The sequence below is a fragment of the Sus scrofa genome, chromosome 4 (assembly GCF_000003025.6).
Source record: "Sus scrofa isolate TJ Tabasco breed Duroc chromosome 4, Sscrofa11.1, whole genome shotgun sequence".
Classification (NCBI taxonomy): Eukaryota; Metazoa; Chordata; class Mammalia; order Artiodactyla; family Suidae; genus Sus; species Sus scrofa.
In genome coordinates, this window is record NC_010446.5 from 34,978,072 (window position 1) to 35,005,745 (window position 27,674).

The 27,674-nt window shown below is 41.2% G+C and overlaps 1 protein-coding gene across 6 annotated transcripts in view; it reads left to right on the forward strand.

Annotated features, from left to right (window-relative positions):
• The window catches only part of NCALD (neurocalcin delta), a 445,133-nt gene that overhangs the window by 53,811 nt on the left and 363,648 nt on the right, over positions 1 to 27,674 (forward strand). The window contains exon 2 of one of the 6 annotated variants that reach the window (XM_021088582.1): positions 17,590 to 17,624. The exons of the other annotated variants lie outside the window; for them this stretch is intronic. The gene's annotated coding sequence lies outside the window, so the exon portion shown is untranslated. The remainder of the gene's footprint in view (positions 1 to 17,589; positions 17,625 to 27,674) is intronic. 6 annotated transcript variants of the gene reach the window in all.

A 27,674-nucleotide genomic window follows, 5' to 3' on the forward strand; every position in this document is an offset into this window, starting at 1 on the left:
TGCTCAGTGGGTTGACATCCGGAGTTGCCGTGAGCTGTGGTGTAGGTTGCAGAAGCGGCTCGGATCCCGCGTTGCTGTGGCTCTGGTGTAGGCCGGTGGCTACAGCTCCGATTGGACCCCTAGCCTGGAAACCTCCATATGCAGCGGGAGCAGCCCAAGAAATAGCTAAAAAGACAAAAAAAAAAAAAAAAAAAGAGACAACAGCTTACAGCGTGTGTCCTTGAAAAAGGAAGGCAAACCATCCATTGTTTCGCGTTACAGTTACCTGTGCAGCAGCATGTGCGGGCTGTGCGTAGAGATACAGTCAGAGATACTCATTCCATCCAGAACCTCTTCGATGAATTCAGGTATTACCTGTGTTAATTCTGCAAATCTCTGTGCTGTGCGAGGAGGTGTTCTTCTTGGCAAGTCATTTTGAGCTTCTATGCCTACCTATCAACTGTAATAGTGGAGTTGACCTTTCTCATGGTTGAGTTTAATGCCATTGCTGTGTGGCAAAGGCTGCATGGCTGCGAAAATCTTATTCATTTTCTCTGCTTTTACCCGCTTTGGTCTCATTTTTAGTGAGGCGTTCTGTGAGAATCAGCAAAGCCATGATCTGGAAGGCAGGGGGTTCTGCACCTTCCTGGGTGACCCTGATTTCCCTCATCTGCAGACCGCTGGGATCAGCCCAGCGGGGTTCCTAACCATGACCCACCGGTGTTCTCTTAGCAGAATGTGGTAGAAAGATTATGACTTTTCAGAAGTTGAGAAGGAGGAGCTCCCATCATGGCTCAGTGGAAACGAATCCAACTCGTATCCATGAGGATGTGGGTTTGATCCCTGGCCTCGCTCAGTGGGTTAAGGATCTGGTGTTGCTGTGCCCTGTGGTGTAGGTTGCAGACGTGGCTCAGATCCTGCATTGCTGTGGCTGTGGTGTAGGCCAGTGGCTACAGCTCCGATTCGACCCCTAGCCTGGAAACCTCCATATGTGGCGGGTGTGGCCCTAAAAAGCCAAATAAAAAAAAAATTGAGAAGGAGAGGAAATCTCAGATCTTTCCTAATAAACACAACCTTTTTTTTTTCTTTCCTTCTTTCTTTTTGGTCTTTCTACTATTTACATGTATTTTTAGTGTTTTAATTAGAGTATACACAAAACTAGCATATATAATTTTAAGAATAAGTTAATGGTTTTATTTTCTTGTGTACTGTTCCACAGATTCGAATGACCAGAGTTTATTTACTGTTCTTGAGCACCTTTGCTTATGTTTTCTGTTTGTCACTATTCTGTCACTGCAGGGCTCTTTCCCTTCCTTTTGCGTTCTCATTCTTTCCTTAGGATCAATTCCCCAGGGGGCAGTACTATGGGTAGGGTTGTCACATCCAACACTGGATGCCCAGTTAAATTTGAATTTCAAATAGACTCTGAGTAGGAATTCCTGTTGTGGCTCAGTTGGTTAAGCGCTTGACATAGTGTCTCTGAGGATGTGGATTCAATCCCTGGCCTCTCTCCGTGGGTTAAGGATCTGGCATTGCTGTGAGCTGTGCTGTAGGTTGCAGATGCGGCTCAGATCCCATCTTGCTGTGGCTCTAGTGTAGGCCAGCACCTGCAGCTCCAATAGACCCCTAGCCTGGGAACTTCCATATGCTTCAGGGGCAGCCCTAAAAAGAAAGATAGACTATGAGTAGTTTTTTAGTATAAGTATGTTCCATGTAATAATCAATACATACTTATACTAAAAAAAAAATGTTCATTTTTACTTAAAATTCAAATTTAACTGGGTAGCCAGTGTTTTTGTTTGCTAAATCTGGTAACCCTAATTATGAATCAAATTACGGGAACATTTTCTTTTTCTTTTTTGGTCTTTTTGGGCTGCACCCACAGTATACGGAAATTCCCAGGCTAGGGGTCTAATTGGAGCTGCAGCTGCCGGCCTACACCAGAGCTGCCGCAACACTAGATCCGAGCCGCATCTGTGACCTACACCACAGTTCACGGCAACACCAGATCCTTAACCCACCGAGTGAGGCTAGGGATCAAACCTGCGTCTTCATGGAAACCAGTAGGGTTCATTACCCCTGAGCCACAATGGGAACTCCTGAACATTTTCTTGAGTCTCGATACATGTTGTCAAACTTCTCAAGTTTGTCATTAAGATTCTCTTATTGATTTAAGTTAAGGAGGAACAATTTTCAGAAGGTAGATATATAAAGGAGAAAAGGGGAACTCTTAAGCTGTTCCATAGATACTTATCTAGATTATTGACTTTTAATTTTTAGCAGATTTACATATAATATTATATAAATATTTGTTGACACATAAGGACAAGTTTCTTAGACCATATAGACTTTGGTAACACCTACATAGTTTGTACTTTCCCTGGTGTGGCACTTGCTGTTAGTTGCCTACTTGCTCTGTGTCCCCTTCCTTTCTTACTAATAGCAATTTTGTTAGTACTGACTAATAGGAGTACTTACCAACAGTACTAACAGTATTTAGTAATAGTAATTTTGTTCAGAGCAGCAATGGACCCTGTTAAAACCTCAATTCCTTACGTCTAAAGTTGGCTATAGCATGCAGTTCTGAGCAAAAAGAGGTCAAAGCAGAAGCCTGTGATGCTGTTTTCCTTTTCCTCTTTCTTTTTGCCTGGGATGCAGCTGTGATGTAGAGAGATATAGCAGCCATCTTATGACCTGTGGAAGAAAGTCCTACATAAGGAATGTGGAGCAGCAGTAAACTAAAATTCACAGCTGAATGTAACTCTAACTGAAATGCCTGTACTTGATTTAAAGATTTTGGTTCATGTATGTATTTCACAGCTTCTTCAAGACTTTCATAGAAAGAGACAGGTATACATCTCTATACACATAAATCATAAATATTTTATGGAAGTCTGTATGCCCACAGCAAGAGGTTGAGAATTTCCTGTGAGCTGACATGACAGTTGCTGATACAAGTTGAATCAGGGTTGAAAGACTGTGAAGCCTAATTCCTGAGACCCAGAAGCCAGTGAGGACGGATACCTGCAGGTCACCCGTCTGGCTTTGGGGCACAAAGATTAAGATCTCAAAGGAAGGAAATGAGACAAAGAGGAAGTTAGGTCAGACTCTTAGGGGTTCAGAGTGTGTTGTTATACCAAGGGCAGGAGCTTCTGAGGTAAAAGGCAGGGAGAAATTCCCAGATTAGAAAAGGAATTTGTCCAGATCTGTGGACTAACCTTAGAGAAGCAACCCATGGACACTAAGCTGTGCTTCTAGTACCACTTCCTCAATCTAAATCTGTCACCAGCTTACTTTCTGCCTCAGTACCTCCATAGTCCCATCCTGAAAAATGGCACTAGATGTCAATGAGAGCTGAAGCTTCCAATACACCTCTGGTGACTGGAAGGTTTTCTCCCCATCGACTAGCTTCTGGTTCTGTATGTTTCAAAACTTGTTTGTCCTCCAACCCACATACTTTCAGAGCTTGGCCCCCGCCGAGGTGCCTAAGATCCTAAGACATGTTCGTCTTCTAGCCTTGCACCTTCGTTAAATGAGCCTGGGTGGGTCAGCACAGGGGGTGGTAGGAATATTCCTGAAGGCCTAGCTACCCTGGGACAGCCAGCAAGAACTTAACTCTACTTGGAAATGATCAGGAACCTTCCTAATAGGTCCTGTGACACTCCAAACTAACTATACCCCCAACTCAACTTCCTTTTATCCAGACCCAAGAATGCCCAGGGCAATTCTGATGCCACCGAAAGTGAGGCAAAGTGTGATAGAGGAGAAATTGAGGTGGAGACAACAGTTTTAACCAATTGCTGTTGAAATAGCTTATTTATGTAAAATTAAGCAAACATATGACCATGTAGGAACACTCTTAGGACCCCTCCTACTGTATTAGGAAGGCCTGTGTGCCTTAGAAAGAGTCCTAAAGCCTAAGTTTCTTTTGCTTTATGGTTAACCTATCTGTGTGCATTTTTTAAAGAGATGTGCCTGTGGCATGTATGAACCCCCTTTGGACTATTTTGTATGCTGCCTGACGATTTGAGGGAAATAGTTTTTTTTTTTTTCTCCTAATAAATAATGTTTCATTTGTTTTAAAATTGGATAATCCATGCTCTTATTAAAAACAGAAAAAGGAAATGGAAAGTTAAATAAAATGTTACTGTAATCCTAGTGTGTGTGTGTATTTTGGTATATTTTCTTTCAGATGGTCTTTTAATTGTGTGTGTGTATTTTCTGATCTGCAAAAAGGGGTCAATTTCAAAATATTATTTTGAGGATTATATAAATATATAGTGAGTTTTCCCCTACGGTATTAAATATTCTTATAAAAGTAGGGCTTTAAAAAATAACAGAATGTCATTCTAAAGGCCCCTGTTATTTGTCATTTAGATTATTTTAATATGCTTTATATTATAAATAAGCTTGTAGTAAATATCTTCCTACATATATCTGTACATGCAGTTTCTACTGTGTACATAGTAAGTTACTAGAAGTGAAATTACTGAATCACAAGATGTGAAAAATTTATTTTATACATACAGATAAATTGCTCTCTAGAAAGCCTGTATGAATTTATATTTTTTGAAAGAAATGTGTAAGAATGTTTTCTTAAACTCTTGCCAGAAACATGTACTATTATTTAAAAAAAATCTTTGGAATGGTATCCCCTGGTTTTAATACTTATTTTTCTGATTATTTGATAGTGAATACTTCTTATATACATTTTGACTTTGTGTTATTTTCTGTACATTGTCCATCAGTGTCCTTAGGCAAGCGCTTTTAATTAAGGTAATGTATTTTCCCAAGTGAAGAGTGCTTATTATTATTATTGTTATTTTGCCTTTCCCCCAATCGGTTCTTTCTCTGGCTTTTTTTCCTCTTTCTAAATAAGGGAGTGCTCCTAAGACCTGCTTTTGACCCTTTTTTTTTCTTTATCCATTAGACTGAGTCATATGAAATGGCAATTTTATTCTTATTCATTCTGGTTGAAAAATGGTCAAATATCAACAATTTTATATGGTTAAACCTGATGTATTTCTTTTGATAATCAGACTCAGTCTGCTTCTGTCTATCCATTCTTCCATCTTTCCATCCATCCAGCCAACAAATATTTATTAACCAATTGTACCTCTCACCTGGCTAAGAATGACTCACTCCCTAACCATCTTCAGCTCTGATCTTTCTCCTGAGCTCCAGTTTCTGCATTTTATGAGTTGGCAAATCAGATACACTCTGGCTCTGTAATTTCTTCACATCTTTTACAACTACCATCATAGACTAGTTTTCATGTCCTTGAACTTCACATAAATGACATCATACAATATGTACTCTTTTGTGTCTGATTACTTCTGCTCAACAAAAGTAAAAAAAAAAAAAAGATTGAATTTTACCCATGCTATTGTGTCCATCAATTGTTTGTTCCTCTTTTAATTTTAATTAATTATTTTTTTATGGCCTCACCCACAGCATTTCATAGTTCCTGTGTCAGGGGTCGAATTAGAGGTCGGAGCCCGTGGCGAAGGTCACAGCTGTAGCAACACTGGATCCTCAACCCAGGGATCAAACCCACACCTCTGTAGCAACCCAAGCTGCTGCAGTTGGATTCTTAATCCACTGCCCCATAGTGGGAAGTCCTAGTTCTTTTTATTTTTTAAATTTTTTATTTTATTTTTGCTTTTTAGGGCCATACCTGTGGCATATGGAAGTTCCTGGGCTAGGGGTTGAATCGGAGCTACTGCTGCTGGCCTACACCACAGCCACAGCAACACAGGATCTGAGCCACATCTCTGTCTGCACCACAGCTCACAGTAATGCTCCCTTGAACGAGGCCAGGGATAGAATCCACATCCTCATGGATCCTAGCTGGATTCGTTTCCACTGCACTGCAGTGGGAACTCCCTCCTGTTCCTTTTTAAATTGCTATATAGAATTCCACTGTGTAAAGTTTGTTTACACATTCCCCTGTTGGTGAACTTGTGTTGTTTCCAGTTTTTCACAATAATGAATAAAGATACAATAAATAGTTTTGAACACATCCTTCTTTCTCATGCGCATTTACCTAGGAATGGATTGCTGCATCATAGGGTAGGTGTATGTTTAACATTACAAGAAACCACCAGTGTTCCAAAGCGGTGATTTGATTTTACATTTTTACAAAAAATCTGAGAGTTGATCTTCATCCTCACCATCATTGGATGGTGTACATCTTTTTCATTCTATTGTGTGTGTAGTGGCATCTCATGATTTTACTGACACATATGGTTTTAATTCCGTAATGAGTAATGATGGTTAGTACACTTTCATATGCTTATTTTCTACTGGGATATCAACTCCTGTAAAGTACGCCTGTTCAAGTTTTTGACTGTTGTCTTAATTACTGTATTTTTATAGTGTATCTTTTTTTTTTTTTTTAAATCTTTTTAGGGCTGTACTCTCAGCACATGGAAATTCCCAGGCTAGGGGTCCAATCAGAGCTGTAGCTGCCAGCCTACACCACAGCCACAGCAATGGCAGATCTGAGCTGCATCTGCACCTACACCACAGCTGATGGCAACGCTGGATCCTTAACCCACTGAGTGAGACCAGGGATCGAACATGCGTCTTCATGGATACTAGTCAGATTTATTTCTGCTGAGACAAGTAAAGAACTCCTTTATAAAACTCTTAAAATCTGGAAGTTGAAGCCCTCCAACTTCATTTTTGTTTTGTGAAATTGTCTTGGCTATTTTGAATCCTTTGAATTCCCATATAAATTTCAGAATCAGCTTGTCAATTTCTGAAAAAAATGCCTTCAGGGATTTTGATTGGGACTTTCTTGAACCTATAGGTCAATTTGGGAGAATCGATGTCTTAACAACCCATGTACTTGGTCTTCTTCCATTATCTCATCAGTGTTTTCACACATCTTTTGTTAAATTTATTCCTACATCTCTGATTCTTCACGCCATTGTGTATGTATTACTTTTTTTTTTTTTTCCGTCTTTTTGCCATTTCTTGGGCCGCTCTGGCGGTATGTGGAGGTTTCCAGGCTAGGGGTCCAATAGGAGCTGTAGCCGCTGGCCTATGCCAGAGCCACAGCAACGCCAGATCCGAGCCGCATCTTCGACCTATACCACAGCTCACAGCAACGCCAGATCCTTAACCCAATGAGCGAGGCCAGGGATCGAACCTGCAACCTCATGGTTCCTAGTTGGATCCGTTAACCACTGGGCCATGACAGGAATTCCTGGTATTACTTTTTAAATTGTATTTTCTGATGGGTGATTTCTGGTACATAGATATGCAACTGGCCTTTGTATACTAACTTGGTATCTTGTTTCCCTCCTTAATTCACACAGGAGTTGTTATAGTTGTTTGTAGGTACAGTCCCTTGGATTTTCTAAATGTATAATTATGTCATCTGCTAATAAATATGTTTTACTTCTTCCTTTCTAATATTTATGCCTTTTATTTAAAATTTTTCTTGCTGTATCGCACAGTATCTGTACATTTCTTTCTTCCCCCATCAGACCATAAGCTACTTGAGGGGAGATCCTTTGGGACAAATCCCATGGTACTTTAAACATGGGAGATATTAAAGAGAATTTTGGTTGACTCTTTAAATCATCATGGGGAAAAATGAAATTAAAGCTATAATTTACTATTCTATATGATCAGTGAACCACCATCAAGAAAAAGGATGCTGGCTAAAACCCACTTCGGTGAGTTGGTACATCTCGATTTGCAGGGGTTACTACAGGTGCTTCGAAGATTCTCCAGGTCATTTTGCCTGGGTTTTTGGTTCCCAATTTCAGAAGGCTTCTCTAATGTTATGTTCTATATGATTCTTGCTAAGCATTTTGAAACTTCCAAAATAGCAGTGACTGCTTCTCCCCAGGATATCATGGAGCAGCAGATGGATCCCTGGACCTCATAGCTTCAGTCCCAATTCCCCAAGCTTCTGTTGGTGTAGGGGGAAAAACGTGCATTTTCAATATTACTGGAGTGAAGCCTGGGAAATATTCTGTTTTGAGCCTTTAAATTCCAGGAGCAATGTTATTTTTAGATTTCTAGAGTGCACTTGGAGTTTGTGAGTGAGATCGTGTTAAGGACGGAAGACGAGGGCTCTTGGGAGGGGGTGGTGGTCTTTTCCCTGTATGCAGCTGCTCATGGCCATTCTGAAGCTTCATGGGACCATGAGGTGGCAGCCTGTGAGCTGAGATGACTCTGAGGGCAGGAGGAAAAGCACTGATAGGACTTTGATAGGCATTTTTGCATTTTGGTTGCAACAGTCATTTCTCTTTCGTAGATGCTATTGTCTGTGTGGCTGGAAAAGGATATTTCTTCCATTGCACGCTGTTTGTTTCTAAGGAGGTAATTCCATTGTGTTTTTGTTCCTTGGTAAGCATCAGGGATGCTTAGCAGTTTAAGCAGTAGGTTGGTAAAATATTTAAGGCAGTTTTCAGTTGAGGCCATAGGGACTGCTCTCTGGTCTTCTTCTCCATATTGGTTGACATTTTACTATCAGATTAGGCTCACACATAGATAAAGAGCTAGCATAGAAATGAGCTAATTATGTTTTTGCTGTTGAATAAATATGGATCACTTTGGAAAGAATGAGAGTGACAGAAATAAAAAGAAAAATAAAAGAATGCATACCCTTGTATATTTGGATTAAATAATATAAACGTAGGTGATTATTTTTTCAAATACTTTAATTTTTAAACATTTTAAATATTTGGTTCTCTTAAGCATTTACTTACTGACATTAAAACAGGGTTCTGTAAGTATTTTTGTGAATTTATTTATTTAACTGAAATATAGTTAGTTTCACTCTACTATATAGTGTTTTGACACTTGCATAAATTATGAAATGACCACCACAATAATTCTAGTAACCATCTGTCACCATACAAAATTATTATAATATTATCATACTCCTTATGCTGAATATTACATCCCCATGGCTTATTCATTTTACAACTGGAGGTTTGTACCTCTTAATCCCCTTCACCTATTTTGCACCCTTTCACACACTCTGCTCTGGCAAATACCCATTTATTCTCTGTATCTATGAGTCTGTTTTCATTTTGCTTTGTTTGTTTGCTTGTTCTATATTTTAGATTCTACATGTAAATAAGATCATACGGTATTTGTCTTGGCTGATTTATTTCGCCTGGCACAATACCCTCGAGGTGCATCCATGTTGTTACAGAGGCAAGATTTCATTCTTTTTTACGGCTGAGTAATGTTCCATGGTGTGTATATACACACATTTTTTTATCTATTCATCTATGGATAGACACCTAAGTTGCTTACATATCTTGGCTACTGTAAATAATGTTGCATTGAACATTGTGATGCATATAGTTTTTTGAATTAGTTTTTTTTTTTAATTGGGTAAATACCCAGAAGAGAAATTGCTGAATCATATGACAGTACTATTTTTAATATTGGAGGAACCTTCATACTGTTCTCCATAGTGGCTACACCAATTTACAGTCCCACCAGAGTGTGTGAGGGTTCCCTTTTCTCCTCATCTTCACCAGTCTTTTTGTTTGTTTGTTTGCTTATGTATGCATGGAGTACCTTTTTCCATCCCCTCACTTTCAGTCTGTATATGTTTTTAGATCTAAAGTGTGTTTCTTGTAGGCAGTATATATGTGGGTCTTTTTTTTTTTTTTTTTTCCAGGGCTGCATCCAAGGCATATGGAAGTTCCAAGGCTAGGGGTCGAATTAGAGCTGTAGCTGCCAGCCTACCCCACAGCCACAGCAATGCGGGATCTGAGCCACATTGCGTCCTACACCATAGCTCACAGCAATGTAGGATCCCTGACCCATTGAGTGAGGCCAGGGATCAAATCCACATCCTCCTGGATACTAGTCAGATTTGTTTCCACTGAGCCACAACAGGAACTCCTATGTGTGGGTTTTTTTATTTTTACTTTTTAAATTCATTCAGCCACTCTGAGTGTTTTGGTCAGAGCATTTAATCTGTTACACTTAAAGAAATTATTGATATGTACATACCTACTGCCATTTTTAATATTGTTTTCTGGTTATTTTTGTCGTTCTTTTTTGTTCCTTTCCTCTCCTTTTGCCCTCTTCTCTTGTGACTTGATGACTACCTTTAGTATTATATTTGGATTCCTTTCTCTTTTGCATGTTTGTGAGTATCTATTTTAGGTTTTTGGTTTGTGGTTATCATGAGGTTGATATACAGTCATCTATACATAAGTAATTATTTTAAGCTAATGCTCTCTTAAGTTTGAATGCATTTTACCAACTCTACATTTTACTCTCCTAGGCCCACGTTTAATGCGTTGGCATCATGTTTTGCATCTTTTTGCTTGGTGTATCCCTTTACTACTTATTGCACATATAGATCATTTTACTGCTTTTGTCTTTTAACCTTCCTACTAGCTTCATTAGTGACTGATCTATTACTTATATTGTATATTTGCCTTTACCAGTGAGATTTTCCTTCCATATATATTGTGACCTTTTATTTTCCACTTCAAGAAGTCCCTTTAACATTTCTCGTAAAGCCAGTTCAGTGATACTGAACTCTTTTAGCATTGCTTGTCTCTAAAACTCTTTCTCTTCTGCAAATCTGAATCATAATCTTACTAGTAAAGTATTCTTGGTTATAGTTTTTTTCCTTTCATTATTTGAATATGTCATACACTCTCTTCTGGCCTGCAAATTTCCTGCCAAAAAGTCAGCTGATAGTCTTATGAGGTTCCCTTGTCTAAGTAATTGGTTTTCTCCTGCTGCTTTTAAGAGTCTTTCTCTTTAATTTTTGACATTTTAATTGTAATGTGTTTTGGTGTGGACCTCTTTGAACTCATCTTGTCTGGGATGGTCTGTCCTTCTTGGACCTGGATGCCTGTTTCATTCCTGGGTTAGAGAAGCACTCAGCTATTACTTCTTCAAGCAAGTTTTCTGCCCCTTTCTCTCTCTTCCTTCTGGGAGCCTCTATAATGTGAATTTTAATGTGTGTGGTATTATCCTAGAGGTCTCTTAAATTATCCTCATTTTTAAACATTCTTTTTGCTTTTCTCTGTTCAGCTTGAGGGATTTCAACTACTCTGTCTTCCAGATCACTGATCTGTTTCTCTCTATCATCTAACCTACTGTTGATTTCCTCTACTGTATTTTAAAATTTCAGTTATCGTATTCTTAAACTGTTTGATTCTTCTTTATATTTTCTAATTTTTTATTGAAATTCTTGCTGTGTTCATCCATTCTTTTCCCAAGTTCAGTGAATATCTTTAAAATCGTTACCTTGAACTCTTTCCTAGGTAAATTGCTTATTTCCACTTTGTTTAGTTCTTTTTCTGAGCTTTTATCTTGTTTCATTATTTGGAACATATTTCTCTGTTTCCTGATTTTGTCCAATTCTCTCTTTATGTCTATGAGTTAGGTAGGTCAATGACATTTCCCAATCTTGGAGAAGTGGCCTTTTGTTGGAGACGTATACTTGTATAAAAATCTTGTAGGAAGATGAGCAAACTGCCATTTTGTCCAATCACCTTCATTCTTACCACCCAGAAATAATTACTCTTCATACTTACTTGTTATGAAATAATGACAATTAATTTTCCAAACATTTTTAAACCTGCTATTTGGAAACATGCTTGTGTCATCTAATGTTCTATGATATGGGTGTGTTTCCGGGATTTCTTGTGTGTGTATTTGGGTATGAGTATGTAAAATAACAAATCAATTATTTGTTGAATATTTTTGTTAAACATTTTTCTTTACCATTAAAAGCAACATTGCAGTGGACATACTTGTATAAAAATCTTGAGCATTTATCTGATTAGTTCTTTCCAAGTTTATAATTCTAGCTGTGGAATTCTAGGACTCAAGCTGTGTATGTTTTATCTTTAGATTCATTTGCCAAACTTCCCTGCAGAAAATTTGAGTTATTTTTTATTCTCATCAGAATCAGATTGGGAGTGTTTACCTGTACCATGGCCAGCATTATTTATTGTGACTCTCAACCTGCTTATAGTTTTGAATTTTTGTATATTCGTCTCTTCATGGGGGTTGTAAGTGAAATCAGTCAGGATCCAGTCAGCAAACCCCAAACCACTCTTAAATATTTCAAATCAGCAGAGAGTTCATACAGGCAATTGGTTCCACACATGTTGGAAATCTGAAAGTGCAAAAAGGAACTGCTAAAGTCACCCAGAGGTAGTAACTGCAAGAAGCAGCAGGGAAGAGTGTATTTGTATACTTGTATAAAAATCTTGTAGGAAGATGAACTCTGGGGAGGGCTCTGGCGGGGGTGGACTGGACCTCAGGTGGCTGCAGCCTGGCTGGTAAGGTCACGCAGCAGCTGGCATTTTGACTTCCAGGAGAGTGTGGCCAGTTGCCAACACTTCCAGGGAGGCCTGGGGTGGCTGGTGTTGGGATTATAGAGAAAGTGGGGACTGAGGCCAGCCTTGTACTTTTGGTGTGATGCTGACAGAAATTGGAAACCGGAAGGAAGTCCCTTCTTTCTCCTTTTACCTTTCTCTCTCTCTCTAGTGCCTTATATTGGCAAAAACTTCCAGGAAGCCAGTTGACCAGGGAGCTAGTAAAATCTGTTTTGCGGGGTCTCATCCTCAATATCACAGAGCAGGAAAGAGAATGCCGGATTGGAGCTAAGAGGCAACAAGTAAGCAACCAGTTGTGTTAGTTTGCTGGGACTACCATACCTGTGACCAGGAACTGAGTGGCTTTGAACAACAGAAATTTTTTTTATTATTTTTATTTTTATTTTTTTTTAGGGCCGCACCCGTGGCGTATGGAAGTTCCCAGGCTGGGGGTCCAATTGGAGCTGTAGCTGCCAGCCTACACCATAGCCACAGCTACGCGGGATCCGAGCCGCGTCTACGACCTACACCACAGCTCACCGCAATGCCAGATCCTTAACCCACTGAACGAGGCCAGAGGTTGAACCTGGGTCCTCATGGATGCTAGTCAGGTTCGTTAACCGCTGAGCCACGACAGGAACTCCAAACAACAGAAATTTATTGTTTCATGCTTCTGAAGCCTAGAAATTAGAGATTTAAGGTATTTCTTACCAGTCTTGTTGGATTAGTACAGTGGGTGAGGTCCACTGAACTCCAGTTTGACCTCATCTTAATTTAACAAATTACATCTGCAATGACTTAGTTCCAAATAAGGTCACATTCTGAGGCACTGGGCATTTTGACTTCAACATATGAAATTTTGGAGCACACAATTCAATCCCAAACACCAGTATATAAACTTCTTTAGATTCGGACCCATTCAGCCTTAAAATGCTATATTAATTTCTTTGCATTCTTCTAGTCCCGGGTACAAAGAATGTGATTCGTAATTGCTAGTAAGTGAATAAATGCTAAATTAAAGGAAGCACACTAATCTTTAGGCTCTGAAATTTATAAAGTCATTATACATTTTAAATTGAAATTTTAAAAATCCTTCAGATTTTATTTATTTATTTATTTTTTTGGCTACTAAGGAGAGCTGCAGTTTATTTTTATTTATTTTTATTTTTTATTTATTTATTTATTTATTTATTTATTTTCCCACTGTACAGCAAGGGGGTCAGGTTATCCTTAGATGTATACATTGCAGTTACAGTTTTTTCCCCCACCCTTTCTTCTGTTGCGACATGAGTATCTAGACATAGTTTTAAAATGTTAGATGTCCTTAAATTTTATGAATAGTTAAATATCAAAGGCATGCAAAGTGTCCTGATGGTTATAAAACTGGTTCCTAAATTTAACACATAAGTGTAAGTCTGAGTTATTTCTTTTTCTTTTTTTTTGGGCCGAACTGGCAGCACATGGAGGTTCCCAGGCTAGGGGTTGAATTGGCACCGCCGCTGCTGACCTATACCACAGCCACAGCAACACAGGATCCGAGTTGTGACTGTGACCTACACCACAGCTCACAGCAACACCGGATCCTTAACCCACTGAACGAGGCCAGGGATCGAACCTGCGCCCTCATGGGTGCTAGTCAGATTCATTTCCACTGAGCCACGACAGGAACTCTGAGTTATTTCATTTCTATCTTTAATTCTAAACTTTCCTATTGTTGGAAAATCACTTATCCTATAAGCAAAAAAAGAAATTTTGCAGCTCAGATGAACTGAGCTTATCCTCTTAAGTGGGTGGAAGCTGCTTGATCAACAACTGAAGGCTATAACATAGTCGCTTATTCGTTAGGATTTGAGTCTGGGACAGAAGGGCCCATCTCTTTTTTAGGGTTCCCTCTCAGGATGCAGGCAAATGGGATGTAGTATGCTCTGACCAGCTGCTGGCTTCTGCTGCATTCAGAAAGCTTTGTTAGACACGCACAGAATGGATGTGGTGGATGATTTGCTAGGAGATTTTTCACGGCAGTGAATCTCAAGCTAGGCTTCCTTAGAATGTTGGTTTCATGAATTGGACTTTGTTTCCCACCCTGACTCAAAGAATGATGTATTCCAGATGTTAAAGAAAGAAAACTTAACTAATAGAATTAAGTGTAGTGACTGCTATGGCACATTTTGCCAGCAAGTACAAGCAGATGACAAAATGAATGGACAAGAAATTGCAGCATTTTTTAAACCTTAATATGCAGAAGCAGCTGATCTGGCTTAGTTGGACGGCTGATTTTTGTGGCCTTGAATGCTTCCTGATATAATTTCATATCACATGGACACATATTATGCTACTAACTTGTTCCTAATGTGTTGATTAGAATTTCATAGAACACTGTATAGCCTGAGTGAACGAGATAAACTGTGGTTCCAGCCATCAGATCAGAGATGACTCCTCTCCTCTGGAATCTTACCAAGGAGTGGAGAGTTAGGACAAACTCTAGTTTAAAATGCCTGGGCACAAAGTCAAACCTGTCATGAGAAAATGAGTGGTCAGTGTCCTGGACTCTGTGGTTTGATGTGAAACCATAGGACTTACTTTGTTATTCTTCCTCCTTCACTTCTTACCTTTTGTGATGCGCCATCTGAACTTGGAATGAGGCAGGACAGAGTTGAGTAAGTCACTACCCTGGAAACCTTGTCAGTTTAGTGATGAAAATAATTATTTATACTCAGTCTGTGCTGGAGCAGGAATTAGATAAGCACTGGGGGAAACCACAGGCTCTGGGTACCCTGGGATCTTACTGTCTTTGTTTCCTTGAGTATTAGCCCAGGGCCTGGTACCCAGTCAGTCTTGAAGGGGGCAACACAGTTAGTCCTGGAGGTGTTCAGAAGAGAAGTTACACTTGAACTTGGTGTTGAAGGACAAGGAGAAGACAGTGATATAGGGAAGGAATTCTCTTTACCCACATCTTCTATCCTAACTCCCCTTCTTTAGATACTTCTAAAGTTTGAGTTACAGTGATGGGTCTGACCGTCGCCTGCCTCTGTAGGGTGTTTCTAGGGTACACTTCCTTCCCCAGGGCCTCAGCATAAGGCTGACTCAACCAGTTGTTGGAGCCCTGGGTAGGGAGTCTAGGAAACTGGACTCCAGCCCCAGCTTCATCCCTAACTTTGAGATCTTCTTAAGCCATTTAACTGCTTTGCTAAGTGTCTTTGTAGATAATAAGCTACATGGTGTGGGTGATGCGTTCAAATGGATTTAATACTGTAGTTATCAGGCATCATCATGCATTCGGAGGTTCATCCTCCCTCAACACTGACTTTGTGAACGTGGATTACATGCATATTATCTTCCAGGAGATAGACGTCCACATGAAGGGGCAGACAAGTGATCTAGGATTATATAGATCTGGTGAGTGATTCCCGGTTAATTTAGTAAGGATTCGTGAAGGATTTGTTTAAGTTTATTACTAATGGACAACTGCGAATGGACTGCTACCATCATAGGGGTCAGGCTGAGCTGAGACCCGAAGGTAAGAGGAGAGAGGATTTTACAGAGTGTGAGCGATAATGAGGTTGTATGTCCATTCATTCTCCAGGTACCTGTCAAGGTCCTACCGTGTGTCAAACAAATCAAGACAGACACACTCTTTTCCTTTTTGAAATGTGCTGTCTTGCAAGGAAATGAGGCACTACACAAATCATCATCAACTGATTAATAATGTTTATTATAATAAATGCCAGGAAGGAAAGGCGCAGTGTGCAATGTAGTATCGGAACCTCATCTGATGTGTGTTGAGAACTCAGGGAGCTGAGAAGTGAGCGTGAGGAGGAGTTGAGGGGATGATCAAGGGAGAAATCAGTGCAGCAGGAGCCTCCTATGGCAAAGGAAACTGGGTACCTCCCAGGAACTAGAAGAAGGCCGGGACCAGAACATCATGAAGGCTAGAGAAAGGGCAGCAGAAGCTTAGAGAAATGATTTGGGGAGTTGTGCTGGGAACATGGGGGTCTTGGGGTGTGGTTAAGGATTTGCAGTTTTGACTTCTGTCAGATAAGTGTCGGCAGTGGAGACGAGGAAAAGCAGACAAATGTTAAAGGCGTTTCGGAGGAAAAATTGTTTCAGTGGAGGATTGATTTTATACAAGTGGGAATGGAAGGAGGGGTGTGTGAAGATTGACTCCAGGTTTCTGGGTGGACGATGCGTTGACAAGAAACGACCGAAGAACGTCCAGGCTTGGTGGGGGAATGTAGTGGCCTTAGTTTTGGTTACTATAAATAGGTATTCTTGTAAGACCTTCAAGTGGAGATGCAAAGTCAACCTCCCAAATAGGTCTCAGAATGGGAGTCTGGTTGGATTGTGGCATCAGGGGTCTTTCCTACACAATAGGTTGTCATCGTAACCACCTGAGTGAATGAGCCTGGGAATAAAAGAGAGAGTAGAGGAAAGGGATCTGTCTGATGGGGGTAGAAATAAAGTCAGGTGGGCAGGACAACAAAAGGTGTTTATTTCAAATCTCACACCTGGAGCAGATTAATTCTTCCTTAATCACATTCTTCCTTTGGGGGTTGCAGTGTTCTTCTATCAGACTTAAATTTCCCTTCTTTCCTGGGGAGTGGTCTCCTGTGGAGATGATCCATGACATCGGACTTACTGAAAAGGGTGGTTTACTTTTTATTTAATTGAAGTGTAATCAATTTACATTATTGTATTAATTTCTGCTGTATAGCAAGGTGGTTCATATACATATGAATATATGTGTATAAAACTCCAGATTCTTTCCCATTATAGGTTGTTACAAGATATTGAATATAGTTCCCTGTGCTGTGTAGTAGGTCCTTGTTCTTTATCTATTTTATATATGGTAGTGTGTATCTGTCAATCTCACTCTCCTAATTTATCCCTCTCCCTCCCTTTCCCCTTTGGTAACCATAGTTTGTATTTATGTCTATGAATCTATTTCTGTTTTATAAATAAGTTCATTTTTTCAGGAGTAGCTTTGTTAAGATGCCGCATAAAGGGATATCATATAGTATTTGTCTTTTTCTGCCTGACTTACTTAGTACGATCATCTCTAGGTACATCTATGTTGCTACAAATGACATGATTCCATTCTTTTTTATGACTAAGTAATATTCCATTATGTATATATACCACACGTTCTTTATATAGTTATCTGTTGATGGACATTTAGGTTGCTTGCATATCTTGGCTATTGTAAATAGAGCTGCTATGAACATTGGGGCAAGTGTATTGCTTCAAATTAAGAGTTTTCATCTTTTTTTTTTTTTTTTAGATATATGCCCAGGAGTAAGATTGCTGCATCATATGGTAACTCTATTTTTAGATTTTAAAGGATGCTCCACACTGTTCTTCATAGTGGCTGCAACAATTTGCATTCCCACCTACACTGTAGGAGGGTTCTCTTTTCTCCACACGGGTTTGTTTTTTTCCCTTGAATTTTTGTGTAGTTGTAGAGTCTTTGTATTTAATGTTCTTAATGGAAGCTGAAATCTCAGAATTGGATTTCTTTCTTTTTTTTTTTTTTTTTTTTGTCTTTCTGCTATTTCTTTGGGCCGCTTCCGCGGCATATGGAGGTTCCCAGGCTAGGGGTCTAATCGGAGCTGTAGCTGCCGGCCTATGCCACAGCCACAGCAACGCAGGATCCGAGCCGTGTCTGCAACCTTCACCACAGCTCACGGCAACGCCGGATCATTAACCCATTGAGCAAGGGCAGGGATCGAACCCTCAACCTCATGGTTCCTAGTCAGATTCGTTAACCACTGTGCCACGACGGGAACTCCTCAGAATTGGATTTCTTAACCGATTTTTTATAACAAAAATTTTCTTTTGGTTGCTTTTTTCCCCATCAAAATTGCTCTTAGAATGTGCTTTCCTTTATATATATATTTTTTGTCTTTACCTAACAACAGCAACAATGTATATTCTCTAGGTCCAGTTTTCTTAGTTTTTACTTCTTTCTAAGGGTCCTGTTTGGCTTGTATTTGTCCATTTAATCAAAAATAGTACATTTCATTTGGCAAATGGAACTTTTATTTAACAATTAGAAGATAATATCATTTCTTTTTTTTATTTTTTATTATTTTTTTATTTTATTTATTTATTTATTTTTTTTATTTTCCCACTGTACAGCAAGGGGGTCAGGTTATCCTTACATGTATACATTACAATTACATTTTTTCCCCCACCCTTTGTTCTGTTGCAACATGAGTATCTAGACATAGTTCTCAATGCTATTCAGCAGGATCTCCTTGTAAATCTATTCTAAGTTGTGTCTGATAAGCCCAAGCTCCCGATCCCTCCCACCCCCTCCCCCTCCCATCAGGCAGCCACAAGTCTCTTCTCCAAGTCCATGATTTTCTTTTCTGAGGAGATGTTCATTTGTGCTGGATATTAGATTCCAGTTATAAGTGATATCATATGGTATTTGTCTTTGTCTTTCTGGCTCATTTCACTCAGTATGAGAGTCTCTAGTTCCATCCATGTTGCTGCAAATGGCATTATGTCATTCTTTTTTTATGGCTGAGTAGTATTCCATTGTGTATATATACCACCTCTTCTGAATCCAATCATCTGTCGATGGACATTTGGATTGTTTCCATGTCCTGGCTATTGTGAATAGTGCTGCAATGAACATGCGGGTGCAAATGTCTCTTTTAAGTAGAGCTTTGTCCGGATAGATGCCCAAGAGTGGGATTGCAGGGTCATATGGAAGTTCTATGTATAGATTTCTAAGGTATCTCCAAACTGTTCTCCATAGTGGCTGTACCAGTTTACATTCCCACCAACAGTGCAGGAGGGTTCCCTTTTCTCCACACCCCCTCCAGCACTTGTTATTTGTGGATTTATTAATGATGGCCATTCTGACTGGTGTGAGGTGGTATCTCATGGTAGTTTTGATTTGCATTTCTCTTATAATCAGCGATGTTGAGCATTTTTTCAAGATAATATCATTTCTTAGGTAATGTTACAAAGTCACTACTGATATAACAAAGTCTTATCAGTTCTGTAGATCAACTCAGTTTATTATAAAACAATATGCAATATTGTACTCATACAGTAGTAAATGTATATATTTAATGTATACATACATTTACTATTGTATGAGTTTAAGCTCCATAGGGGAGGCATTTTTGTTAGCTTTGCACACTGAAGTATAGCAAGCCTGTAGAAAAGTGTCTGGTATATAGTAGGTGCTCAATAAATACTTGTTAATAATAATGCAACTGTATTAACCCTCTAAGCAGTCAAAATCCACATATAACTACACTTGGCTCTCTGAATCCATGTTTGCACATCCGCAGATTCAACCAACTTCAGATCATGTCTTCATGGTATATACAGTATAAATATATACTATGGTATATATTTAGTGAAAAAAAAAATCCACATGTAAGTAGACCCACACAGTTTAAACCTATGTTGTTCAAGGGAGCACTGTAATTGAATAGTGTGTGTCAGAAATACAGAGGCGTCTAAAAGACAGTATCATCCTTTCTCTATCCATTCTTCCAAGTTGATGAGCATCTTATCCCTACACCGAAGCTGATGATAATGCCGGATCCTTTAACCCACTGTGCCAGGTAGGGATCGAACCTGTGTCCTGGTGCTGCAGAGACACGGCTGCTCACATTTCGCCACAGCAGGAACTCCAAAGAGCATCTTTATGCCCATCACTTTGAACGCTCAGTCAGCACCTAGATCAGCACCTGATTGGCAGCCAGCTACTCAGGCAACAGCTTTCAAAGTGGAAAATATATACAGTCCTGTGGGACCAGCAGCGTAAGCCCTGTTGGCCACCGGGCCAGGCGATTTGGAGGTGTCCCTCCGGGGTGACAATCACAAGAATCAGTATCTAGAGGAGATGGTTACCTGCTTTCTGGGAGATTCCAGTGACCTATACTGAGTCAGACGGAGAGCGAAAAAGTGGTGTCCCCCCCAAACTACAGTCCCTGAGAGCCACTCCATAGCCTCCAGGTATGTACCGCCCTAAAACCCACCTTTCAGGCAGAAACTCTAGGACAAGTACTCAGGCCACTTTCACAGAGGGGCCGGGTGTGTTTCAGTCTGCTCTCTGTGCGGTGCCCTGGGCCGGTAGCTGTCAAGACCTGTCTGTCCTAGTGCTCTAGTCCTAGGGGACCCAGAAAGGAAAGCCCTCCTGGGCACTCGAGTCAGGTGTTTCAGGGATGTCCCCTGGGTGTCAGCTGCAAAAACCAGGACACTAGATGTAAAAACTGGGACACTTAAAACCCAGACATGAAAACTGGGCACCAGGTGTGTATAAAGCTCCCCTCTGGGAGACACTGGTGCTGAGGACTGTGGCAGAGGGAGCAGGCAAGGAAGACACCCTCTAAGGACCAAGAAAGAAAAATGGCAGCTGCTGGCTTTAGCGAGGCAGAGGGAGCGTGCTGGAAGGGTGCCCACCGGTGCCTCCATCCAGAATCTGTCAGACCCCAACCCCTCAGGCCCATGCCTTAAGCTTTGCAAATGAGTTCTTTGGCAGAAAATCTGGATGCTTTTCCAACAGCCGCTTCTGTGCTGGCCCCTGGCCACTGAGTCCGTGCCCTTGCAGGGGTGCTGCTCAGTTTGCTGCAGCCTTTGGGTCTTTCTCGTGGGTGTGGCCCTGCTGGTTTTCGAAGTCAGATGTTTTGGAGGCTCATCTCTCAGCGGTTGGTCTTAAATGCTGGAGTGCTGATGTGGGGTATGAACCTCTCTGTCCTCAGGGGGAGGCCCCAGGTTTGTGTGTTCCCTCTGATTGGGGGTCACGGCCTTGGGGAGGCATCGTGGCTTAGCGTGTCCTGCCTGCCTCCATGTGGCTCTTTCCTTGTTTGTAGAGAAGAAGGAGCTGCACAGCTAGTTTTCAGGTCTTTTTCGGAGGAAATTGTTCCGTACGTAGCTGTAGGTTCAGGCTGTCAGGGGAGGAGCTGAATTCAGGATCTTCCTCCGTCTCTACCTTGGATGACCTCCCCTGACACACTTGCTCCAATCAGGAAATTCTCGCTGCTGTGGTTGGGGGATTAGTGATGAGCTGAGTTTCATTAATTTTATACTTCTTTTTGTTGTTGTTGTTCAGAGTGCTTTGTTTGTTTTTTGCTTTCTGATCTTTGTGACTGTGGGATTGCTACTCTCTATTGATTTAATTACTCAATGAGTGTAGCAAATAGAAATTTCAGTTTGAGGGAGTTCCCGTTGTGGCTCAGCAGGTTGCGAACACGACTAGTATCCATGAGGACATGGGTTCGATCCCTAGCCTCGTTCAGTGCATTAAGGATCTGGCCTTGCCATGAGCTGTGGTGTAGGTCGCAGACGCACCTCAGAGCCCGAGTTGCTGTGGCTGTGGTATAGGCTGGCGGCTTTGGCTCCCATTTGACCCCTAGCCTGGGAACCTCCATATGCCACAGGATTGGCTGTAAAAAACAAAAAACAAAAAAAAGAAAAGAAATTACACTATGAAAATTTAGATGTGTAAGGAATATTAACATGTTTATTTTATTTATTTTATTTTTTTTATTTTTTTTATTTTTTTTATTTTCCCACTGTACAGCAAGGGGGTCAGGTTATCCTTACATGTATACATTGCAATTACAGTTTTTCCCCCACCCTTTCTTCTGTTGCAACATGAGTATCTAGACATAGTTCTCAATGCTATTCAGCAGGATCTCCTTGTAAATCTATTCTAGGTTGTGTCTGATAAACCCAAGCTCCCGATCCCTCCCACTCCCTCCCCCTCCCATCAGGTAGCCGCAAGTCTCTTCTCCAGGTCCATGATTTTCTTTTCTGAGGAGATGTTCATTTGTGCTGGATATTAGATTCCAGTTATAAGTGATATCTTATGGTATTTGCCTTTGTCTTTCTGGCTCATTTCACTCAGTATGAGATTCTCTAGTTCCATCCATGTTGCTACAAATGGCATTATGTCATCCTTTTTTATGGCTGGGTAGTATTCCATTGTGTATATATACCACATCTTCCGAATCCAATCATCTGTCGATGGACATTTGGGTTGTTTCCATGTCCTGGCTATTGTGAATAGTGCTGCAATGAACATGCGGGTGCAAGTGTCTCTTTTAAGTAGAGCTTTGTCCGGATAGATGCCCAAGAGTGGGATTGCGGGGTCATATGGAAGTTCTATGTATAGATTTCTAAGGTATCTCCAAACTGTTCTCCATAGTGGCTGTACCAGTTTACATTCCCACCAACAGTGCAGGAGGGTTCCCTTTTCTCCACACCCCCTCCAGCACTTGTTATTTGTGGATTTATTAATGATGGCCATTCTGACTGGTGTGAGGTGGTATCTCATGGTAGTTTTGATTTGCATTTCTCTTATAATCAGCGATGTTGAGCATTTTTTCATGTGTTTGTTGGCCATCTGTATATCTTCTTTGGAGAAATGTCTATTCAGGTCTTTTGCCCATTTTTCCATTGATTGATTGGTTTTTTTGCTGAGCAATGAAACTAGAACACACCCTCACACCATGCACAAAAATAAACTCCAAATGGCTGAAAGACTTAAATATACAACAGGACACCATCAAACTCCTAGAAGAAAACATAGGCAAAACACTCTCTGACATCAACATCATGAATATTTTCTCAGGTCAGTCTCCCAAAGCAATAGAAATAAGAGCAAAAATAAACCCATGGGACCTCATCAAACTGAAAAGCTTTTGCACAGCAAAGGAAACCAAAAAGAAAACAAAAAGACAACTTACAGAATGGGAGAAAATAGTTTCAAATGATGCAACTGACAAGGGCTTAATCTCTAGAATATATAAGCAGCTTATACAACTCAACATGTTTATTTTAATTTAAATTTGATTAGTGGGTTAAGAACCCAACATTGTCTCTGTGAGTATATTGGTTTGATCCCTGGCCTTACTCAGTGGGTTAAGGATCTAGCGTTGCTGCAAGCTGCAGCCAGGGTAAGTCACAGATGCTGCTCAGATCTGGCGTTGCTGTGACTGTGGCATAGGCTCCTGTTGACCCGTGGCCTAGGAACTTCCATATGCCAAGGGTGTGGCCATTGAAAAAAAATGAGTTGGAGATCTCATCTGCTAGACTGCTGAGAGTAGAATCTCAGCCACTCTTGAGGCCCCCCCCCCCTTTTTTAATCAGGGTTGCATCAGGATTGAAGGGGCTTATGGTTAAAGGGCTTGGAATACAGACAAAAACCCTCTCATTACAATGGGACCTGGGCCTGGGTGCAGAGTCCAGATTTCCTGGCTGTACCACGCGTACACTCAGCATATCCTCAGGGCATTATCACCAGGGGATGGTCAGGTCCTCCTTTTTTTTGTGTCTCCCGACCTGCCTGGCTTGTGCTAACCATGGTGAATAACTCTTGAAGCAACCAACCAATGGACCTCAGTGCTAAACATAAGACATATTTATTTTTCCCTTGGCACTGAGTCAGGGACCCAAGCTATTTCCAGCTTAAGAAGTGACCATCTCCCTGGGCTGTGGAAAGAGAAAAAGAAGAATATGCAGGATGAAGCCTTTGGCCAGGTGGGGAAAATTAGTCGCATGGCCTCATATGGGTGCCAGGCGTGCTGGATAGGTGGTCCCTGGTGAAGCAGCTGCTCAACTGCAGAAGGGGACTGTGAATCCTTGGTGGTTGGTCAGCTGTCTACCCCACCCCATCTCTTTTTTGCCAACATCAGTTAAGTTTTCCCCCATGCCCCTCTGTTGTCTCTAAGGGAACTTAGCTAACACCACCAGTGAACTCATCATGCTTTAGGGGAAAATGTTAGGAAGGAAATATCTTGCTAACAAGTTCACTTGGCACTTGGAAAAGCAAGATTTTTTCCAAGAGATGTCGACTTGGCTACTTTCACGGAACAAGGGAGAGAGATACAAAGACAAGAAACTCAAGTTAATTTCTTAATTATTTTGTTATGCAGTGTTTATGAGCAAAAGCCCTGGGTAGGGTATGGTTTTGTTTATAAAGCGAGTAGCAGGGAGGCCAGAGAGACTTAACCATGGAGGGAGGAATGGTGCATGATGGGGAGTGAGGCTAGAAACGGAGGTAAAGGCAGGTTGCCCAAGGCCTTGTGGATCCTGCAAGGCATGGAATGTTCTGGATGCAGTGGGCAGCCTCAGGAGGGTTAAAGCTGGGGCAAGAGAGCTCTCTGATCACTCTTGGTCTGGCACCTGGGTGGATGCCTGGCCTCTTGGTGGTCTTGCCATGCCTCTGCACGGTGCATACCTGGCATGGGGTTGCGGGAAGAGTCATCTCTCCTTTAAACATTTAGGGCTTTGGATCATGGTAGACCACAAAATGAATTCTCACCTGGGTCTGTGGGGGACACACTGGAAGATAAAGTCAACTGTGTAGATCAAGAGTGATAAAACTGGAGGACTGGAACTGTACCTGTGATTCAACAGCACAGAGCAAGTGTGGGGCATGTGATGAAAAGAACGCTGGCACTGGGAAGCCAGGTGGAAAGTAACATTATTAGGCTGGGAAAGATGGGAGCCTGGGACAATCAGGCGCTGGTGTAATATGAAAGGGGAAGTCTGTTTGCTGGCTCTGATTCGGTTTAGTTCTCCATTCTGTTTTTTGTTTGTTTGTTTGTTTTTTAATATTTAGGGCCGCACCCATGGCATATGGAGGTCCCCAGGCGAGGGGTCGAATCAGAGTTGTAACTGCTGGCATACATTGGAGCCACAGCAACATGGGACCTGAGCCATGTCTTCGATCTACACCACAGCTCACGGCAACGCCCGATCCTTAACCCACTGAGCAAGGCCAGGGGTCGAACCCTCGGCCTCATGGGTGCCAGTTGGGTTTGTTAACCACTGAGCCATGATGGGAACTCCTAGTTCTCTATTCTATATGTCTTCTCTCTCTTTCATTGGTTTCTGCTTCTTCCTGCAGGGTTGTGAGTTGTGTTAATGCAACAATATCTGGAATGAGGCCTTGAGCTACCCATTCCTTTAGGAGAAAAAGGCACAAATGATACTGCTCAGGCAGCCTACATTGTTTAGCTTTTGGAGTCTGGTGTATATTATTTCACAATTCAAAAATACCAGGATTCTATGGTTGTGGTGGTTCGGAAAGATAACTCCTACTGGTACTTTACTAGATTCTCTTCCTGGAAAGTCCTTGTTAAAAGGAAATTATGTCAAGGTCATATGAGGACAATTGGTGTCTGTGTGTGCATGTGTTACGTGTGTGTGTTTGTGTTTGGAACAAGACTGATTCTGTATCACTTAAAAGCACACAGTTGAAGGATGAGAAAAAAGCAACAGCAGAGTTAAATATTTGCATTGCATTTTTCTTTTCTTCAGTGATATCTGATCTGAATTTGATAGCCTGACACAGGCTGCAGATTTAGGTTCAGTTTTTGTTTTAAATATGGCTCTAGGAGTTCCCATCATGGCTCAGTGGTTAACAAATCTGCCTAGCATCCATGAGGTTGTGGGTTCAATCCCTGGCCTCGATCAGTGGGTTAAGGATCTGGCATTGCTGTGAGCTGTGGTGTAGGCCAGCGGCTACAGCTCTGATTCACCTCCTAGCCTGGGAACCTCCATATGCCACAGTTGTGACCCTAAAAAGCAAAAATAAAAAATAAAAAAAAAGATAAAAAAATAAAAATGACTTCATGTGTTTCCCTGTCATTTTAGCTGTTCCAGAAGCCAGGTTGTTGACAACAATCAAAAATAGAAATAAGGGAATGGTCCAGGGTTTGAACAATGGGGGAAAGAACTCATGGGTGGACCCATTTCTTGAGGTGGATCAGGATCGAGGAGGGGTTAGTTTGGGGGAGGTTTGATGGGTGAAGCAGACAATATCATTCTATCATTGTAATTTCTAGGAGCGGAAAGGCTTCTTTCAGTGTTCAGGAATCCTCCTTTAAAAGGCAGATAATTCAGAGCCAGACCACAATCCCCTGATACTGGGTTGTCAGTAACAACATGTTATGTTAATATTTCTGCTGGAATTAGTAGTCATGAGCTTGAGGGCAGGTGTCCGGGGGCAGATGGAGAGGGGTGAAGCCTGGAGCCGGTGAGAGCAGGACAGAACCAGGCACTGATGGGAGCTGGAGAAGGACATCAAAGACAAGCATCAGGCCAAATGCCTCCTTCATAGTTTGACTTTCTTTGTTAAATGTTGTGCTTTGGTTGAAGGCTTCCTCCAAACTTGTAATTGAACATGAATTTGTGCATGTCTCACTGATGACTTGGGGTGCAAAATTCATGCTGCTGTCTCAGGGTACAGGAAAGAATTAGGTGGAAGATTCCTTTTCAGACATGCCTCATGGTCAGACATGAACCTCTGGGCACATGCCTGCCTCACTGCTGAATTTCCCTCTCCCCCCATCCTCATGTCTTGAAAGGAATTTTGTTTTTTGATTTTTTTTTTTTAGGGATGCACTCATGGCATATGAACGAATGTTCCCAGGCTAGGGGTCGAATCTGAGCTGCAGCTGCCGGCCTACATAACAGCTCACGGCAACCCTGGATCCTTAACCCACTGAGCAAGACTGGAGATTAAACCTGCATCCTCATGGATACTAGGCGGGTTTGTTAACTGCTGAGCCACAGTGGGAACTCCTTGAAAGGAAATTATTTTCACTAGTGTTCTTTTAAAACTATTTCACGCTAGTAATTCAATGGCTGTTTATGTAATTCATGGCTGCCTCCCAGGCTATGCCCTAAGCCCCACAAGGGCAGAACTCTCTCTTGTTTGTGGTGCATCCTTCAGACCCAGCACCTCCTCCCCCACAGACTAGGGGCTCAATAAAGATTCTGGAACGGCTGAGCAAAGCTCTAATTAACTGCAAGGTGACACTAGAGATACAAACCTCTTATTTGGGGCAAAAAGCTTCAGTTGATCTTCATGGCAAATGAATAAGGTCCTGGAGAACCAGAACCTGATACATAAAATACATTTTAGGGAGAGTGAGTGGGAAGGGAGCCGTTCTTCTTGGGGCTAGAAGTATTTCCGGTTCAACATCCTCAAGATGATTCTAGAACAAATGACCTGCTACCTTTCTTTGCAGACATCTCTGGGCTGCCTGCATTTTCATCATTTCCATATTTATTGGCCTCATTGTCAGGGAAGATGGAGTGTGAAGAAAAATGACTGATTTTACTACTTGGTAGTAGCTGTATGTTGGGTCCAGGAAGGTGAAACGTATAGCTCAAAAATCCTGGTGGATTTTCTAAAGACTTGTCTTCCTTTGAGGAACTGAGAGCATAAAAATGTATCTAGTTATAAAATGATTCAAAACTGCCAAGAAAAACCCCACAACCCTCTCTATTTGGAAGTGTGGTGGGGTGGCATGTGCTAGATTTTTTTTTGGGGGGGGGCGAATGGGCGGTGGCAGTATTTATAACGTTATTGCTCTGATACCT